Genomic DNA, 15,304 nt, shown 5'->3' on the forward strand with positions numbered 1-15,304 from the left:
GTTGATTTTTATAGATGATACTTTGTTTCTTCCTGGCATGAATAATGTAAGTAATTAGACCGCTAATGCTAGCTTATATTTTGTGAATGCAGTTTCCTTACTTTAATAATAAATTTTTAGAATAACCTTAGTCCGGCCGTTATTTATGGTATCTTTTTCTGATGTGTAATCTCCATTGTTAAATTTGTTGTATCATACTGTTTTCACAGTTACACATTGCTTCCATAAAAAAACCTCAAGGCAACCCACTGTCTTCAACTTTTAATGGAAGTGTTAAGCTTGCTGCATAGCTGTGCACCTACACCCATAGTGAAGGCGGAAGAAGGACAGTAGGAGACATACTGTGGAGTGTGTACCTGTACTCCACACTTTTGCTAATGTTAATGGTGAGGAAATGGTAACTGACCTTTTTGATCAGTCATTCAACCTCTTGCTTTGATCTTTATGCCACTGACCCTCCTTCTCCTCACAGTGGTTGATCTTGCGGCTCTCCTTGTTATTCCCTCCCATCCTCCGCTCTGTGTAGTTCACCCACATTGAGGGCACTGTGTTTCCCCCGCTTGTGACTCATCACATGGGCCGGCGTTTGAGTGTGTATGAGTAGAGAGTATGCAAATGAAGTGTCTGCCAAGAGGTGGATCAGCAAAGTCCACATGGCTGCCCACTCTATTAGGGTTGGTCGCTTGTTGACCTGAACGAAGTATCATGGCTGACAGTTCCCTCTGGACAGCAAGTGAGAGACCAACTAAAAGAGACAGAGAGACAGACAGGTTCAAAAGGACTGAAAGAAAAAGAGGCCTAAGAGGACAGGAAAAAAAGAGATGGATTGTGAGTGTTCGTCACTCTGTGGCCTGTCTGTCACAATCATGATTAGGCAGGAAAATTGGCATAATGAATATAAATTGCGGTGGAATACATTAAGGGAGCCCTTCTAACCCACACACTGCGTTTACTGATCAGACAAACACAATAATGACAAGAAGACAAAGGTAGCGGTATGGTGTTTTGTTTTGTTTTGTCAGGCCAGTGAACATGTGTGCAAGTGTTGGAGTGTGGGAGTCGGACATTGAAGAGCCAGGTCTTTTTTATTTAATGTTTGATCTAAGTGCACATGTCCAATATCACGGACATGTATAAACCTTTTGACATTTTAATTATGTCTAATGTGTGTCTCAATGTGCTGTTTTACATCAACTAAAAGCTGCTTTGACATACATTTGATACCGTTTTAGACTTAATCACTCATTTCATGCAACTTGTGTGTTTAATTTTCTTTAATTTTCTTAAATTCAGAGTAAGTTTGACCTTTGACAGTTGGTGTACAGCAAAATATGGCTTATTACAATAATGTAATTAATAAAACATTGTCCAATGGCTGTCATCCAACTTTCTAAGGTGGAGTTTTGGTTATCATATGTGTTGTTGAGAGATTGAAGCATTTTGCAGATTTTTTATTTTTTAAATGAGGCAGAAAACCAGATATTGGAGCAAAAATTATTCATAAATGGGGCATTGCAATGCATAATATAAAATGTAACAGGATAATAGACATAACAAGATAACAAAATGATTCCACAGAGTAGGGCAAAAACTGAAAATGTTCCTTTTGTTTTGTGGTTAGTGCGGTGGATAAATAAAAGGCAGAGATTTGAGGATTGTAGTGGTCAGAAATGTAGCTAGCGGCAATATCTGTATTTGTAATTAACAGGATGTTGTTGTTAATTCTGAGTTTTACAGGAAGCCAAAGGAGGTAGGCAAGAACAGGGATAATATGGGACTTACGGCTGGTTCTCGTTAGAAGTCTGGCTACTGCATTTTGAACGCGTTTTAGAGCAGACTGACTGAGGCATGTGTAGAGGGAGTCTATGGGAGTTGTGTCAGTGCTTATTTCCTATCTATACCAACTATCTATTTGGATTTCCATGTGCAGATCTCCTGCTGTTATGGCTTTGTCCCAGTCTGGCTTTATGTCCGTCTGGCAGATTGCCCTCACACTCCTCTACCTATCTAAGACAGACAAGAGAGGTTGCAGGTTATATTCAAGGAAAATACATTTAATCTCGTTGGAATGAAATGCTCAAGTGAACTATAACACTAGCTATATTATTCAGAGTTGCAGTTATCTTTTAGTTCGATTTTTGTTGATTCATGCAGCCTTAATGTGCCCTTATAGCAACTCTGCTTGACAACTGATTATTTGTGTTTTAGTCAACAGCAATATACACAGAAGTTTATTTTGCTGTGTGCCTGTTGTAGACTTATTTTAGTTGCATGGTTATACTGTGTTATCTGGGGTTTTCGTTTTTCTGTTTGTTCTTTTTCACTTCTGTGTTCCTGTGCTCGACACTTTCCCTCCCTGTGTCATTAGCCATAGCCTGATCCCTGTGTCTTTCATTAAATCAGCTTGTATTCAGGTCCTGGTTATCAGTTCAGTTGTATTGCATCCTCTGCTCAGTTTGTTCTGTTTTGCTCAGTGTTGTTCAGTTCAGCTCTGCCTGTACTCAAGCCTTAATAAAGAATTTATTCTCCAGTCTTGCTCAGCCTGCAGTCTCTTGCATTTGGGTCCACCTGCTCTGCTCCACATAACACCTGCTGTCTGCTGGTTTTTACCTGTTGTGACTGCCTTCCTGCTGGCAAATTGCCTGTTTATTCAAGTACTGAACTTTCTTCCTCAGTCTCATGTTTGGGGCTTAATTCCTTAGGTGAATAACCTGAACTGAGAAATGTTATTGGAGAACAAAACAAAAGACAGACTTCTTAGGCCAAGTTTAGGAAGATGTATGAAGATAGTGAAGAAGTCCTGTTATTGTTGTGATTTATATATATAAATTATCCTAAAAACAATTGTGCTGGGGTTGGAGGATTGGGGCTGTAAAAGCTTGATGTAAAAGGCTGCTCCACAGTAAATACACCTAAGACAGAACATCAGTTGTGCCCATCTGATGATCACATCTGATGTTCTGAAAGAACCCAGATCGGCTTTATGGCTTTCACGACTGTTTTAAACAATAAAGGCACTGAAATGCATGTACCACTTACAATCGGTAAAATTTTCTTGAAAAAAGTTCTCAACAGCATCAATCATAGTCTCCACAACACGCGCTGTGCCTATGCAAAGTCTGAGTAAGGCCACGAAGGGTGCTGTAATGATTCTAACAATGACTACAATATTTTAACAAGTGATAAATGCAATCAGATCTAAAATTACACCTTTCTTTTTGCTTGTACCTGATGAGATTTTCATGCCAGAAATTTCTGCAAAACTACTCTTACTTGATAAGTTGTTGTTTTTTCTGCCAATTAGCACACACAGAATTTTCACAATGTTTATCTTACATTTCAATACTGTAGTCCAACTCCACTTGTTTGCCACCATGTTTACCATGCAGGCAGTGAGATTTTCATCTTCTACTTGAGCCATCTGCTTTCTGTGCATCTCCATCAAGCCCTGACAGTCTGAGCAGGCTTTTCACCAGGATTTAGTGATTTAGTAAAGGTTAACAAGCAAACAGGTTCTGTGTGTGTGTGTGTGTGTGTGTGTGTGTGTGTGTGTGTGTGTGTGTGTGTGTGTGTGTGTGTGTGTGTGTGTGTGTGTGTGTGTGTGTGTGTGTGTGTGTGTAAGCTGGAAGAAGTGTGTTCATCACTGCGAGTGTTTGCATAATTGCAATCATGTTTGGCAGAAATTGAAATGCAGTCTAGGTCAAGCAAGTCAGACATAATGTGTAGAGGTGAAAAAACTATGACAGTTGACAAACTGGATGATAAAATGTGTGATCATCCACAGATCAGAATGAGGGGGACTGTGAGTTTTATGTGTTAGCCTGAGGGTGGGAAGGGTGTTAGTTCTACAAGTGAGTGTGAAGTGTGAGTATAATGAATATGCAGCAAGGCTCGAGTCATGAGGTGGAGTGTGAAGGTCTTGTGGGAGTGTCCAGATGTTATGGTGCCAAATGCCCCCAGATCTTGACATTTTTCTTGAAACTGAGTCTTTCATGACATTCAAAGGTCTGAGCCTTGTCAAAGGAAGAAAATGTTTGAAATGGATCTCTTTAGGGGAGGTTCATGTGCACCAAACTCTATTGAATAAATAAACATTTAAGCAATGCAAAATAAATGGCATCAACAGTCACGTTAACATCAAAAACCAAAGTGACTGTCCTAAATATTGAAAAATGTAGTTAAACCCACATAATTAAAGGTGATGTCATGCCTCTCTTAACATCATATAACCTTAATCATGTGTGTTGATCAAGTGTTGCAACCCTGCCACTATAAGGTGACTAAATCCCCTTTCAGACATGCACCTCTTTACATAATTGATTGTTGTAATTGATGTAATCGAAATTCTTCCTCTCAGTCTAATGTCTGAGTAAGTGTAATATCAGACCTAATAACATTTCCATAACACTTTCAACTTCTATTTGGCAAGTCTGAATTGAATACTGGGTAAAATTCAAAGTGAGAAATTAAATGTATGTCTTGTTCTTCTGATAAACAAGTCTCTTACACTCAAAGAAAAACAAAAGCTGTCAAATAAACTTTGAAACACAGTAAATAAGTCAATTATTGTGTTGTTACATGTTGTTATCACTTCCTCTAATGCACCAGGTGCCAAATACTGCACAAGCACATGAGAATTTGCCTAAATGTGTTTGTGCAGTCTATCTGTGCGTGTAAGGAACATTCACACAAAAGTCAACTATGTCTGAATTAGAAAGAGCCATCACTTCAACGGTTCAATAAAGCCGGAAACATCTCCAAAAGGGCAAAAGACATAAAAGACATGTTGTCTATTTAGACTTTCCAACACACTCAGAAAAATTGATGAGTTGTTCTCATTATATTGAAAGTGATGACAGAGGAGCACTGCACTCAATGAAAAGAAGTCACCTTATTTACAGAAGACAAGACAAAACCAAACAAAACCGGTGACCTTGATGAACTGATTGAGAAAGAATATTTGAGCTGAAAACACTCGATGACAGTGGCAGAAAACTTAGAGTACTGCAGTTTGCTGGGATTAGCATGAATTTCAAGGTATGAAAAAGATAAGAGTCATTTTCTCTTTGTGCCATCAGTGAGTCTAATTAAGAGGGACCCACTTGAGGACGCAGGTTACTGATACACAGGTATCAAAGAGGCTCTTGTCCACCTACAGACTCCCTAAGATACCATTGTCAGAGACCACATTTAATTGAGAGTATTGGTCTCAGATCAGACCATCTCTGATTACACAATTATTTAAATATACGAAGGACCCATGGAGCTAACATGTCAGTGGAAGAAAGAGAAGAGAGATGGAGCTTGTTTGATGTAAAGTTCAAGTTCCATTTGCACCCAGGTAATGCATGCTGTTAACAAACTCTTTGCACAAGATAAAGTGAGGAAGCAGGGTGACAGCTGGTTTGAATGACAATGAAGCAGAAGTTCAAAAAATGGTTTGTGGAAAATGACATCAAAGATGGAAGTGTCTCCTATAAGACTGACTTTACTTCCAATCATTTTGCTTATTGAAGACCTATTGGAGATTAAAGGGCGAAGTAATAGGGATATCAGTGACTTTCCCAGGATTAGTCTGTGAAGGATTATGAAGGATTATCTCTGGATATCAAAATTGCACAGCTGGCCAGAGTGTATGTAGCTGCATTACATGTTATTGATTAAGATTGGTTAAATGAGGATGGAAAATTCCAAGTCACAGTAATTCCACGAGTCGAAATATGGTCTAATCAGAGCACCAAAGACTGTTCCTGTCATATCCTGCTCTTGGCACTAAGATAATAACATGACTCAAGCTGAAGGGCGAGCTTTCCTTTGATTTACAGGGGTAAAAAATATTGCTGTGAGGCTCAGGGACTCAGTTGACGCCATTCCGACGCAGGTGCATGGCGTTGTCATGGTGATGGAGGGATTTCCTGTTCACCATTTGGAGCACAGCATATATAACCATCTGATGCACACTGCACCTCCACAGGTGATCCCCGAAAATTCTCCTCCCACGTCATCCTGCAGAAAAGAACATTTCAACACATGGACAATCCCAGTTAGTTGCTATGGATGTGATGCTGGTACCAGCAACAAACATTTTTTTAAGTGCAACTAAAATATTTCCTCCCGCTGCAGCCTGTTTGGAAGATCAAGGTTAATTAATCGAATAATTATTTGTAACCCTTGATTTAGTCATTCCTGGTGGAAAAACATTTTAGTCATTCATCACTCTGCTTTAAACCCTGCTGCCTCTTGTAGTAAGAAATGACCCACTTGTAGTTCCCACTTTTATGCTTATAATTGCAAGTAAGACAAATTTAGTGATGCACTTAAAAGGAAGCCATCATGTAGTGTACGTAAGTGCTCCCTAAAAACAAATCTAAAACTAACAGCGAGTAATGACCTACATTCACTCACTGTACTCAAAGATCCCCTCCACAAAATCTCTGCTTTGAATGATGGTTTATATTTAGATTTGGATATTCCAAAAAAAATGTTCATTTACCTCATAAAAATGTGTAAAAGTTTAAATAACCCAGAATCTATGATAATGCAAATACTATTAATTTCAGAAGTTTAAATGAAAAGTGTATTCTGAGGTTTCTCGTTTATTACATCAGTATAGTTTAATTTGGCTAATGATACTTCAGATCTGAATTGGGGAACAAGGTTGTGCTTCAGCAGTGGGATTCTCAGTGGAGTGCTGCTAAACCCAAATCCAGTACACATGTTTCAAAAATATGAAAACACATCTCAAATTTCCTAGTTAAGGAAGACAATGTACTAACATTTCACTTGTTTATTTTTAACCCTGTTAACCTGTTGTCCTCGAGTCAAGGAAGGAAGGGAGGAAGAAGGAAGGAAAAGAGGAAGGAAGGGAGGAAGAAGGAAGGAAAGGAGGAAGAAGGAATGAAGGAAGGGAGGAAGAAGGAAGGAAAGGAGGGAGGAAGAAAGGAGGGAGGAAGGGAGGAAAGGAAAGGAGGAAGGGAGGACGGAGGAAAGAAGGAAGTAAGGTAGAAGGGAGGGAGGAAATAAGGAAGGAGGGAGGGAGGGAGGGAGAAAGGAAAAGAGGAAAGGAGGAAGGAAGGAAAGGACAGAGGAAAGAAGGGAGGGAAGAAGGTAGGGGGGAGGAAAGGAAGAGAGAAGGAGGGAAGGAAGGAAGGAAGGAAAGAAGGAGGGAGAGAGGAAGGAAGGACAGAAGGAAGGAAGGAAGGAAGGAGGGAGAGAGGAAGGAAGGAAGGAAGGAAGGGAGGAAAGAGGGAACAGTCAAAACAGACGGGGTCAATTTGACCCAGGAGGACGACACAAAGGTTAATTAGGCTTTTCAATGCAGCACATTTACTTGTAGTGGGGTATTTTTATATATCTGTTTGGGTACTGTTTGTGGGCGGCACAGTCATGCAGTGGTTAACACGTCAGTCATCTCACAGCTAGAGGGTTTTGGGTTTGTGTAGTTTGCATGTCTCTCCCCGTGCCGCGTGGGTTTTCTGCGGGTGCTCCAGCTTCCACCCACAGACTAAAAACATGCAGGTAAGGTTAATGGGTGATTTCGAATTTGCTCGTAAGTGTTAACATGAGTTTAAATGGCAGCCTGTCTTTGTATGTCAGCCCTGTGATTGACTGGCAACCTGCCCAGAGTGTACCCTGAGATCAGCTGCAGCTCCCATGTGACTTTCTGTAGGATAAACTGTGAACAAAATGGATAGATGGATGTTTGGGTACTTTGGTGGTGTAAGTAAAGGGTCTGAGTATTTCTTCCACAGTTGGCAATATCCCCCACGTCAGAGTCAAATATACAGGCTCATGTATTAGATTAATAACTTCCATTCATAAGTGCATTTCTCATATAAAATTAGCCAGAATGACCAAAGCAGTTTCAAATTATTATTTCAGCATTATGAAACAAAGACTTTGCAGCATCAGTTCTTCTTGTAATTGTTATAATGCTGCATTTTCCTGGACATTTTTATTACATTCGTTATATCGTTACATTGATCATCATGACTGAAAAAAGTAACAGAAATGAGTTAAGTAGCTGGATGACGCAACCAGTTTTTAATCAATGTCTTAACCCTAGTAGTTCATTGATAAAGCAGCAGTCAATCTGAATACTCAAATTTGACCTACAGTATTAAGTATTCAAATCCATCTGTTGATTCATGTCACATTTGGTAACCAGGCCGTACAATTACCATTCCTGACAGTGTGATTCTCAATTCTGTGCTGCTGCCCTCATTTTGTAACATCCATTAACATTTAACTGTGAGGAAAAAGCCTCTTGTGACATATGGGAGCGTTACATAAGTGTGGGGAAAGGCCAGAAAAGGCGGTGTTGTGAAGTTTATCAAAGATGTGTGTGTGTGATTTCTGTTGACTTTGTGCCTGGCGGGATGTAGGTGTCAGAAATGCTGAAAACCAGACAGCAATACCAAACACATGTCTGCAACCTCTCACACAGGCACAGACAACACAGGAACACTAATGACCTGGCAGAGGGCAGGCCTGTTCTTCTGCCTGGTGTTCTTATTAAAAGCCATCTTGCTTTGCCTCTGTTTTTCTCCAATCAACACCTTCATCTCTCTTTCTTACCTCAGTAAACCATGAAGTATTTGACACTGTGCTAGGTCAATCAAATCACAAATACTTTTTTTCTGATAACTTGAAGGTAACTGTGGCTTTACTTATGATTATGAGATACCCCAAGACAATAGCAATGAATGAAATTAAATTTGTGGCAGTCAGAGCTTTAAAGCTGTGTCCTTTCAACAAATGCTCCAAATTAAATGACAAAAAATGTAGTTCAGTAATTGCACGACACCTATCAGAGGGACATCATTTGACTGTGTCTTCCAAAAAAAAGTTACAAATCATTGTTGAAAAATCTATCCGCTTTATTTGTAATTTGTAATTTGTATTTTATTTAAACAGGGACAGTGCACAGTAAATGAAAACAAGGAGAGATGCATTGCACCGGGTTTTAGCAAGTTTCTATTTTCTGCCCGTAGTGATGTGATACCACCGTGGTTTGGTTAGGTTAGGTTTTTTATCACTACTTTGTTGAAGATTGGGGACCATCATGGTGATGGTTACAATATTAACAATGTGATTAATATTAGGGAATGATTGTGGTCATGGACAAAATGAGACAACACTGAGTGACAGCTGGAAATAGGAAAAGAACAGCCATCTCCTGTGTTAAATATTCAATGTTTTGTTCTGACTCTACAGACTGTTTCCTTCCATATTAATGTTACATAACGTCTTTGTTTCTTCTCATCAAAAGTACTTTGGCCACTTACATTCTTTATCACTTGAATGTCAGCAAATGTTCATAAATGAGCTTTATTATGTCTAATCATTAAAGTTCAGGCAATTAGGTTAAGTTTATTTTAGATTAAGAATGGATTACGTGACTACTCATTGTGACAAACCCAAAGAGATTTATCATTCGATTCAGGTTCCTTCAGGCCTATGGAGCGTTTTTCCAGTTCTTTCAGCTCATAGTTTTAATTTTTCAGGTCAGCAACTTAACTGTTTTAGCTCACTCTCACTACTCTCATCCGTGTCAACTCTGTTTTAAGTAAATAAATCTCCAATAAATGTACTGCACGTTACCTTATTGGCACCAAACAGCTACCACCCTAAGCCAGGTGTAAATAATGTCAATGCTGTGTTGTTTCTGCGCCTCTCAAGTGGCCAACTCCGTTAATTCAGGGTTAAGTTAAGTCAAGCCAAGTTGAGTAAAAAGATATATCCATCCACTGCAACAACATCCACTGCATATAAAATTAGGGATTGATGTCTGTATAATGCACCTCTGTATTTGCAATTTAACTGTCTACTTTTTCTAAATCTTAGTATCGATCAGTGAACCAACAACTTGACCTGTGATAATCACTATCAGAAGGTCACATACCCACTGTCCACTATAGGTGTCAATTACTCCATCATTGGATTAGTTAATCAGTCGTCAGAGGTTGCGGACTAATAAATCTCAAAGCAGTGCAGACAGAGCGTGTCTCTACCTCAGACACACCAATTTTAACAGCTATTACAAGTCAGTGTATTTTATCCATGTAGACTATACTTATTATATTATCTTGCTATTCTAATCTATTTGATTACAGTATCCCATTTTTACGGCATCGGAAGTTGAAACAAGGATTTTGTTATTTTGAACAGCAGGCACCATGTTTACCTAAACCTATTCAAAACGAGTAAGAGCAATGTGAACCTTCGTATTTTTCATAAGTTAACTTTGTTGTTCCAGGAAGCTCTCCTGCTGACTCACCTCGTCATCAAGTTTTATTTTTACTTTATTTTGTGCCAGTTGGCTTAGCAACTGGATTATGAATAACATCCCAGCAGTTGTGTTTAATGGACTTACCCCCATGGTATTGTCATGTTGCCTAGCAAAAGGTTTATAAAAGGGTGAGCAAATCATTCACTCACCAGATGAGATCTCAAGAGCCTCAAGCTTCCAGATGATAAATCTTTTGTGTCTACCAGTCCATCTAACCAGATCTGTGAATAGAAAACCATTTGTCAAAGATGTTTGGTGTGCCTCATTTTTAACATCAATACTACTAGTTACGCAAATTCCAAATTTAACATTGTGTTTAATGATGATATTGAAACTGATCAAACCGTGGCATGGCGGCTCTGAACTTCCTCACTGCAGTCTGATTCGGTTCCTGCACTCTGTGGCCAGTTGATGGCTTTAGTAGTGGTGTAAAGTGTGGCTGAACACAACTGCTAAAGTGTAATGGTATTTTTCAAGCTGGACCTTTTTTTCTCATCTTTTTGTGTGAGTGACTAAGTGACTAAAGGGGTCAGCAATTTGTAAAAATTGGTCCAGTACTGAGTGAGAGTGCTTCAGCCAGCAGACACAAAACGTGCTGCAATGTAATCGAAATCAGTTAAATGTTCAACCATGACAGAGTTGGAGAGAAGAGCACCGCCGGGAGGAGTTTGAGCTTATTTATAGAGCTTATTTTTATGTAAAACATTTTCCATGTCATGGTTGAATATTTAGCTGATTTCCAAAGCAACTCAACTCTCCTGAGATTTCAGAGTGTGACTTCTCCATGAGTGAGACTTGGCTAATGGCACAATAACAAACAGATCAGATCAAGCGAATGGTAAAGAAAGACATTTTATTTCACTGTATGGTCCTTTCCATAATGTTGTCAGACACTTATAATAACAATCTGAGCCTGTCAATGGCAAAAAAAGCACATTTAGTGAACGTTCATTGTGCCATCAGATTACATTGCAGCTCATTTTACAGATGTCAGCTGAAGTGATCTCACTCAATACTGAACCAATTTCAAAAATTGTTGTCCCCAGTAGTTACTCAGACAAAAAGAGACGGAAAATATAGTCCAGGTTGAAAAATGTTTTAAAGTTGGTCTTATCAAATGATAATGTGTAATGTTAAATGACACTCTTTTAGAGAATTAGCTGCGTTCACCTTAGCTTTACCTCAGTTTCAACTCATTGTTTTGGTTTTACTGTTTTGGTTCAGTTTCACTGCTCACGTCAGCCTCATTTGCTGAGGCAGGCTGTTTAAAAAGAAAACAGAAACAAAAAAACCTGTCAATCAGACAAAGTTAGCTGTGGTTGCTGAACACAGTGAAGCATTTAACTACTAATGAGCCAAACAGCTTGTGGAAAGGAAAATATCAACATGCCTCCACATGCCATCAACAACATGCCTGCAAATGATTGCTAATAGGCAATTATTTATTAATAACATTATAAAGTGATAACATTACAATTAAATGCTTAATAACTTGATGCTACAGACTGGCTTCAAAAAGTAAAGTTATGCTGCTTTAAAGCTTCATTAGCATTATTATTAGTCAGGAAACAGACATGACATTTCAGAGGTTTACATGAATATTTGTCTGCACCTGCTGTGACACGAAGCAAAGTTTTATTTTAGCATGCATATTTGCGCCTGGTTATATAATGTGTCAAATAACAGCTTAACATTTTCATTCCAGAGCGAAATGAAGGCAGAGATGTGAATGTAGCTAATCTAAGTGGTACGATGTGATAAATGAATTTAAAAAAAACAGGAATAAAACCTTATCATGTAACAAAACCCTTTCAATTTAAACAATACTTATAAATAAATCCACTTTTGCCAGACAAAGCACTTGTGCTGTCTGTGTTCTGTGTTTTAAAGGAAAAGCTATAATTCACATGCTCATCTTCTGAAGAAATGAGCCGTGAAGGCTGCTTATTTTGAGAAGCGTCCTGGTTTTTTTCCCACCACACGCTGCCAGGACAAAACAGGAATTATTAATTCATACTGTAAACTTGCCAGTTCCTTAAAATGTGCCATGTATAGAGCTTGTGAAGTTGTTATGGTGATAACAGAAGAAGAAAAAAGAACGAATACATGTGTTACAGTATGTGCATGTAAACATCTGAATATTGTAGAACATTGATAACAGATATCAGAGTGTCGTCATTGAGGTCGTTATGAATGAGTCACCGGGAAGCTCCCGCTCTGCTGTGTGTTGTAATGGTTCAGTTAGTACGCTGTGATGTCATTAAGGAAGATGACATCAACGGGAGATTCCAGGACAGGCTGTGGGAGGCCGTCGTCCCCTCCCACAGTCTTTCTGCTTCTCTTTCCCTGCCTTGAAGTGAGGCTCCACGCTACTTTTGCTCCTCCATGCTGATTGCTACATGAAAACATAATCACTGTACCTCTATGTGACCCTCATCTTGGGAATAATCAAAATGCCTTCTGACAGTTTTTTCTGTCTTTCTCACTCCTTCAACATTTCACATCCACCCTCCTCACTTTAAAACACAATTCAGGACTCCTTTATACTATGAGACTTAAAAAAAACCAAAAAAAAAACCTCAAGTATTCTGTATTTGGTGTATGCAAAATAGGTTGTACTTCCTGAGCTCCTAGTGTGCCAGCTGACCACATCATCTGCCCTCTTTCCTCCTCTGATCCACCTACCACTCTCTTTAACTCAGTGAGCCTACCCTCACATTGCACAGTGGGTATTGCATGAAGGAAACCCACACAGATATATTTAGCACAAATCTATGACGAATCATGCAACAAATCTAAAGACACCTCATGATAAATGTATGAATGGAGGAGGGTGAAAGGGGGCAAAAGAAATACATGTATCACCCTGGAATTGATAAGAATTTGTGTGTGCCGGATATTTCTTTGTACGATTGAGGCTCCTACACACATTCTGCTTTTTGGAAACAGAATGACTCGCATGTGTCTGTGTGTGGGGAGGGATTCCATATTTTGAGTAAGTGTATCAGATAAATCACCAACACCCTAACCCTTACATGAAGTTTGAAAAAAAAACAAAAAAAAAACAAGCTGAGGGCTATGTTATGTAAATGATCTGTTGACCTAAAGTATGTAGGACTTTGTGAAGCAAACATGGATACTGTGCACGCCTGTTTGGGACATACTGTTTTCAGGTCATGCCAAAGGAAAACACACAAAAAAATCAGTTTACATTCATTTACATCTTTTCTATTTTTATTCATTTTCCCTTTTCGTTTATATGTTTCATACGCTTGGCATAGCATCATATTAATAAATAAAAAACAGGCTGGAACAGAAAGAGCTGGGGTCTGCATATGTGTCTGTGGTATGCAGATGTGTCCTAATTACATATTACACACTAAGATTTGAATGTGCTGTGTGTTCACACTGGGAAAGTTACTTATTTAAGTATATTCAAAACAGTGAGAATTCATACTAAAATATCAGAGTTTGCTGTTGATGTGCTGTAATGCAATAAACAAAAGAAATGGAAAGTTTCAAACCATTTAAATAGATTTGAGGTGGGTGATGAGACAGCTCAGAAAATAAAAGTATTACATCTCTTTGTGAGGTTTAACTGGCAGTGGTACATTTTGATTAGTGTCTGTTTTATTATATACTGTCAGTACAAAAGCTTGAAGCACACAGCAGATGACAGGGAGAAAATAAAAAAAAAATGTAGAAATTCAGCTACAAGAAGACATGCATTTAATCTTTAAGTCTAAACACTGATTATGAAACACCATCATTTTTGTTCATGTTAAGTGTTTGTTCCCGTGTCCTGTATGATTCATTTGAAACACCCAGATCCATTTGTTAATGACAAATGCATCTAATGTTGATTTGGTAAACACACGTGAATTTAAAGGCCCAATAGTCATTAAAGGAATGACACATCATGTTCTCATAATGCCACAGGAGAAACAGATGGGAAACATTAAGAAACACTGCTTACCTCCAACTGTTCAGATGTGTTCTGTGTCATTTGTCTGACATTACACCCACTGTGTTGGCAAAATTGTTATTGCTCATGCATCTGTGACATACAGTAGAAGTCCATTGTCCTCCATAAAGGTAATAACAACCCATAAAAGACCTATTCCGCTGTATTTTTGGTGATATTACTTTATTAAAATGAACATATTGTTGATTCTTCTCAAGCAGTGTAAAACTGGAACTGTGTCCAGTGACATCTGGCTCACAAAGAGTTGCTACCCAGAGATCGAAAAATTCAGTTGCATAGTTGGATTTGAAAAAAATACCAACAACGACATTGGTTGTGTTTATTGTAATTAGGGAATATGTCATCTTATAGAATAGTTTCTGGATGACAGTGGATTTCATGGTTTTATTTATACATGTACATAACATACTGTATATATCACATACATATCAGGTTGCGGCCACACAACAATTCATTTTATTAACCCTTACATACTGTTCATATTCTGACTCAAAATTAGTCTCTACATCAATTCACATTCATAAATTCCCCATTAGTTATTAATAAATGTTTGATTGATCCTTAATGAAGCTGTCAGGGAACAAACAGTGTTTATCTATTGAAAAAAAGAAAATTCACATCCACTATATTATGGTCCAGGAGAACATTTAATAGAATATGATGATTTTTTAAAACATTTTTTAAATAAACAAAGGTCAATTTGGACATTTGCATATATACAAATGTGTATCGGCTGCAACCAAAAAAAAAAAAAAGATGCTTTTTGGTATATTCAGGTTACATTAGGAAAAGCCCAGCTAACAGAAATATGTATAGGGTGTTTTTACAGCTCTTAAATGTCATGGGTCAGGACCCTAAACAGTATTTAAGGGCTAAGATGTATTCATTGTTGGTTTTGGTCTCCTCCTGGTATTTTTGATAAAACAATATAATGTCATGTGCTGAAAAATATTAGTTTTCTTTCAGTCAAAACAAAACAATCAAGTTTAGACCAATATAAAGTAAAATAGACTTCAGTGAAGGTATTT

Source organism: Scomber scombrus, chromosome 16 (genome assembly GCF_963691925.1).
Source record: "Scomber scombrus chromosome 16, fScoSco1.1, whole genome shotgun sequence".
Classification (NCBI taxonomy): Eukaryota; Metazoa; Chordata; class Actinopteri; order Scombriformes; family Scombridae; genus Scomber; species Scomber scombrus.